Genomic DNA, 6866 nt, shown 5'->3' with positions numbered 1-6866 from the left:
ATTCTTGATAGTCAAGTCATTAGTTTTGCATCCAATTGTAATGCGCTGTTACAAAAACAAATAAATTTCAATGACCTAACCCACTGATCCATTTTAAATGGATGTAACTTGGAAGTCAATCCATTTTACATCCATTAGAAATTGATGCATTGATTTCTATTGGGACCATTTGTCAGTCAAAACGGACAAAGATAGAGCATGTCAGTTTTATTATCTGACTGTTTTGTCCATCAAAAAACCAAACTTGTGGATATACTTATTCACGCTCATAGTTTTTAAAATGACTGTATAAGAAGCATTATAAAAACTCCTGTTGCATGGCCCTAAATAAAACAGAAAACTGGCTGACAGTCCCTTTTCTAGGTAAGTGTACACAGAACAGGACAAGACACACAATACTGAAGAGGAGTCAGCAAGCTGAGGTCAGACTAAATTGAAATCCAAAGAGAAGTCGAAAACCAAAAAGCAGAGGTCAGTAAATACAAGCAAGAGCAAGGACAAATGCTTAGCAAAGTCAGACATAATAGCCCAGGGGTCCTCAAACTTTTTAAACAGTGGGCCGGAGGCAGAGCAGGTCACACAGACATCGGGAGCGGTTCCCTCCAATAGGTAAAGTGAAGTGTGCTCCATGGCCTGGGCCGAGCTCCCCAGGAGCTTCATTATAAATGCACGCCTGCCGGCGTTGTCGGCGGGGCCAGACAGAAGTGCTTGGCGGGCCGCATGTTGCCCGTGGGCCGCAGTTTGAGGACCCCTGTAATAGCCAGTAATCATATGTGGACAGATGACCTGTTTCTAGGAAGTCCAGAACCCGCCCCAGGCTTAATTGGTAGATAGGTTGTCAATCACAAATCACACAAAAATAAGCAGGAATACCCCTTTAACACTTGCTATAGCACCCTAATGCCACCAAAAACTACCCCCCTTGTTGCTCCCACCAGCTTGCTTTTGTTTTATAGGACAGCTACTATCAGTGAGATCACCGAAGCTGTTCCAACACCATGACAGCTGGGAGGCTTCTGAAAGCTCCAAGGCCTGACATAGATATATATTGAAATTTGTCTGTAACAGTCCTCAATAGTTATAAAGCAATTTTACCCTAGACTGCAGCACAGCAGTACTGCAGTGTATAGCAGAAGCGATCTAACCGCTGATGTGACACCTAGGTATTTCCTAGCATACATGCCAAACATAAAACCAGGAGTGTGAATGTAACCTAGAATTTGCTGCAAATTATAGCCAGAAGAAAATAAAAACATATTTAACATTTTTAACAAAGCAAATGAACAGACTTACTAAAATGTCTGTTGCTAAGCATATTACAGAGTGCTATATAACAGGCAATAGAGTCTCAGTGGCAGGAAATTCTTGTTATATGAATGAATAACCATAACTGAGTACCTTTATATGTAGTTGGACCATTTTTACCACTTTTTAATATTTTCAGGTTCATGCAATACTTCTTGACCGTGGGAGTGTCAGTACTTTTCCAGGCTGCCACTCCCTGCATCTGAGCACTGCATCTTTACAGTTTTTTTTTTACTTTTCACTCATGCTCAGTATACTTACTGTATTTACTTATGTATATATATATATATATATATATATATATATATATATATATATATATATATATATATATATATAGTGTGGTTTTGCTCAATAAAATGCATGTGTTTGTATCAGAAAACCGAGTTTGATTTTAATGAAAATGTATGCTTTTTGAGACCCATATATGTGTTTAAAAACCAACAACAAAAAGCCACATACATTGTTCTAAAATGCATGTAGCTTTCTCTGCATGATGCTCATGATAAAGCATTCACATCTTTTGCATATACTGCTTGTTTCCTTCACTGTCCTTCACTGTCCATATACATCTTCCATACCAGACTGTCAGGGTCCATTCACAACGTGCGTAACACATTGAAATCAATGGGTTAAAAAGCCTCCCATTGATTTTAATGTTTTACGCACGCTAAACGGAACCCATTGAAGTCAGTGGGATGCTGTTATGCAGCGCTGACTCTGACATGAGTTTACGTGTCAGAATCAACACCACGTTACATCGTGTGAACGGACCCTCAGTGTAAAAGATGAATGTCTTGTCCAATGGAGAAAGGGAAGAGGCTAGAATAGTTAAACATAAAACAAATAAAAATGTGTGTGTCTACCTTACATGCTGTGGCTGCTGCTGCCTCTAGACACTCCTCCTGCTCTGGTATACAATTTACTTTAGACAAATGCTGCTTTTTTCAGTAATGACATCACATTTAACTAACACCTAAAATCAATTACAATGAATGGCCCATGATCAGGACCGATAAGGAAGTGATTTTAAGAGACTGTGTTGTTCACACATTACTGCAGAAGGGGTAGAAATTTTTATCTAATCTCAATTAGAAAAATTCATTTCAGCACATTTTTTGTCTATCTGTAAAAAAATATATCTCAGAAAACCCCTTAAGGTCGGGCCCCCACGATATGGAAATTCCATGATTTACATTAAGGTAAAAGTGGATGGGATTCCAGTAAATACTATGCCCACTAGGTTTTGGAAATCACAACATGTCAATTATACTTACGGACACGCTGGCAGTTTTCCCATAGGTATTATTGTAACAGGAAGTCCGCGGAGGAAAACTCTGCAAACTTTTTGTCTAAAGTGCTGTGGGAAGAACCGTGACGCATTTGCACGACATCCCATAGCGCCTTAGCCTAAAAAGGTATTCAACTCAAAAATGGAGGTGTTACCTTTAAGAAAGTATGAGTAGATATCATATACAATACTATAGAGGACTTCTTTATAAAATGTCCTTATTGTAAGTTCCTTTTAAATCTAGATAAATATATCTGCTATCTGGTATATACTTTAAAAAAAAGTGATCGTAAATGTTGATGTACGTGGATGAAAGAAAAGGGCACAGTTTATAAAAAATATTTCCTCTGCTGCTGCTTTAGACAATACAAATGTTCCATCCTGAATGCTCCAAACACAAAGCATGGTTATGTTAACTGACCTTAGATAAATATTGCACATGGCCATTGCTTAATTTAAGACCCTTTGTACCACATCTCTTGCAAAATATCTGACATCCTTAATTGCTGTAAATTTTCTGTTGTTATTTTTCCCATCTTCAGTACAGAAACCTTACTTCCTAAATCTTTTAGAATAGACATATTATCCTGCAGTTGTGATCTATGTTTTACTGCAACCAATTATGTAAACTACAGACTCTCTTACATACTTCCTCACGAAGAAGAATGAAATAGCTATTGTATTTTAATAAAGTTTACAGAAGTCAATATTACACAAGCACACGTAAAAATCTTGTAATTTATTTTTCTAAAGGAAAATGCATCTTACACCAGCTCCTTTCCAACTCTTCCATGCTTTATAAAAGGTTCATTCGCTCTGATTCCATTTCTAAATCAATCTATAGAAACATAGCAGACTATGAACTCAGTGAGGAATCAGGGTACATGTAGGTCTTTGTTACAAGAAGACCACCAGGTTATTGCCTTTTGAAATGGTCCTAGTATTGGTGACTGCTGACGAGGCAGGTCAGGCACTATGTTGTAGCACACCAAGGAATCAGGCAAATACACATTGTGTATATAAACTAAAATCAAACCAGAAAACATACATGCACAAATTATAAGCAAACAGGTGTTCAGGTCAGCAAACAGGTCAGGACACAAAAGAGTTTGTTTCTTACACAGGAATCCAAGGCATCAGAACAGGTAGCAGGGGTACAAACTAAGATTGTGGACAGATGGAAACAAAGACAATAGACACAGACTTCAAGTTAAGGAATACTGTACAAGGTTCAAGATATACGTATGTCTAGCTGCAGGCCTCAGGACAAAAAACATGGCTCAGATGCATAAGACAAGTTTCATGGCTCAGATCCAGGGAAAGGAATCAAGGTTCATGTCCAGGACTCAGGGTGCCCACTAAAATTCAGTCTCAAGAATATAAACAGAAGGAAAACATACGGTACTAATGGGGGTTCAAGTTGCACAACAATACTGCTCAAACACACAGACAGAAAGAGAAATGTCCAAAGAGCAGGCCATGGTACCCAAGAATGCAAACAGAATAGAGCTTTTCTCTGATATACAGACAGAAAGACGTGTGCACATAGTAGCAGCCTTATATATACACAGACAGACAGAGATTGGCAAAAGGAAGCTTGCAGGTGAGCAGGCAGATCTTTAAAGAAACTGGAGCATGCACTAATATAACCAGGTGGCTAGATCTGCAGAGAAAATGTCAAATGTCTGCAAGTACAGAGGCCTGACATCACAATATATAAGTCTATAGAGAAGTAATGAGCAATGTGATGAAGACAGGGCCGCCGATAGGGCAGTATTACTGCTACTAGCGTCAGGGGCCCGGCCAAATTGAAAAATGAGGGGGGCCCGGTTTTGGCCCGCCACCGTGTGCCGGGCCCTGGCGCCCGCAGCAGTCATTGTGCCCAGTGAGTCCGGACCTGGGGAGCCCTAGTTTCAAGCGTGGCCATTTACGTCTGTGATAGAACAGGACGTTGTAGTCCCTGCTCTACATAGGTGTCACTGCATAGAAAACGGCATAAGACCTGTGAGGGGGCGTGGTTAGTGACGTCAACACAGGTCCTTTGTCGAGGAAGAGAGACTTCAGCCCCAGGACACAGCAGATGCCTGGGAAGGTGAGGGAAACTTTCATTATTTTTTTTTTTAGAAATGAAATGACTATTAATGATAAGGGGGTCAGATATTTACTAACAGGGATTAGTTTTAATAATTTCAGAGTAACATAAGGGGAGGGGGAACTATTTATAAGGAGGGTTTATTGTTAATAATATCCCTAGGGGAGCTATTATATAATGATGGGGAGATAGGATATACATACCCCCTTATATAATAGTCCCCATAGACTAGCTCATATATATATATATGTATATATATATATGGAAAAACTACTATTAATAAGTCTAGGGGGGAGTTTGTATAAAAAAGAAACTATTCATAATAAATCTGGGAGTGGGAGGGAGTCTAATATATATATATATATATATATATATATATATACAGTATATGAAGACAGAGGAACTATTATTAATAATTAGGAGGATATATTACTTACTAGCTGGGGGAACTATTAGCCCCCCCTCATTACTAATAGTTCCCCCAGCCTTATTAATATTATTATTAATAAGGAGGGTCTTATATTAGTAAGGTTGGTGGAACTATTATTTATTACAGGGAACTAATAATAAATAATAAGGCGGGTGGGGAATATTAATGAGGGAGCTATATATAAAAGAAGGGACTATTATTAGGGGGCATTCACACGGAGTTACGCAGCGCTGAATCTGGCACGATAACTCGTGTAAGAATCAGCACTGCAAAACAGAATCCCATTGAGTCCAATGGGTTCCGTTTTAACGCGTGTAACCCATTGAAATCAATGGGAGGCCTTTTAACCCATTGCCTTCAATGTGTTACGCGCGTTAAATGGAATCCATTGAACTCAATGGGATTCTGTTTTGCAGCGCTGATTCTAACGCGAGTTAGGGTGCATTCACACTGAGTAAACGCTAGCTTATTTTGTAGAGTAAAATTACACTTGTAAATTTTGCTATCCCATTGACTTCAATGATATTTTTTTACAAGTGTAAAAATACGCCTGTAAAAAATACGCCTGTAAAAATACGCCTGTAAAATGTCATTGAAGTCAATGGGATAGCAAAATTTACAAGTGTAATTTTACTTTACAAAATAAGCTAGCGTTTACTCAGTGTGAATGCACCCTTATAGTGCAGAATCAGTGCCGCGTTACTCCATGTGAATGCCCCCTTAATAAGGTTATGGGAACTAATATATATATATATATATATATATATATATATATATATATATATATATGGGGCTATTTATAAGGAGGAACTATTAATAATAAGGTCAGCTGGGGAATTATGGTTCATATGGAGGGATTATTATTATTAATGAAGCTGATGAAATTATTATTTATAAGGGGGGCTATTTGTAAGAAGGATCTATTACTTATAATGGGAAGCTATTCCTGATAGAGGAGGGGGTATTATTTATAAAGACAAACTATTATTTCTAAGGGGGAACTATTATTCATAATCGGGGACTATTATTTATAAGGGGGAGCTATAATAACTCATAAGGTGATACTAAAGGTGGTGATTTCTATTGCATATGGGCAAAATGGGTTTTATTAATTTACTATTTTAAAAGGAGTTTTCTAGCCGCAAACTGATTTTGATACTGATGATCTATCTACAGGACAGGACCTCAGTATGTGATCTGTCGGGTCTGTCTGTTCTAGCGGCCTCCATGTGCTGACAGCTTATAGTGGACAGGATGCAGCACTGCTACTATTCAAGTAATAGGAGTGGCACAGCAGCGCCATCCTCTGTAAAGTGGTGTTTCTGGGTTTTTCAGCGCCGCTCCTATTACTTGAATAGTAGCGTTGAGGCATCCTGTCCACAAGCAGCATCTGGCACCAGGAAGCTGCTAGTACAGCTGATCTGTGTGGGGTTCGGGTGTCGAACCCTGTCAGATTATATACTGACATTCTGATGAGCCGTTCTGTTCTGTAGATAGATTATATACTGACATGCCGATGAGTTGTCCTGTAGATAGGTTATCAGTATAAAAGAATCAATTTGGGGCAAGAAAACCCTTTAGTTGATGTGATGTTTATTAGGTTAGAAGTCTGTGTAGTGCTTCGCTATTGTCTTTGATTCACTATGCAATGTAGTGGAGGTTGTCACAGTGTGGAGCTCGTGTACTATCTGGTCCCTGTATAGAGGTGTTGTTGGTCTATACATGATGTGTATTGTCTAGTAATTGTC

Source organism: Leptodactylus fuscus, chromosome 1, assembly GCF_031893055.1.
Source record: "Leptodactylus fuscus isolate aLepFus1 chromosome 1, aLepFus1.hap2, whole genome shotgun sequence".
In the NCBI taxonomy this organism is placed as follows: domain Eukaryota; kingdom Metazoa; phylum Chordata; class Amphibia; order Anura; family Leptodactylidae; genus Leptodactylus; species Leptodactylus fuscus.
Note: the sequence above shows the minus strand (reverse complement) of the source record.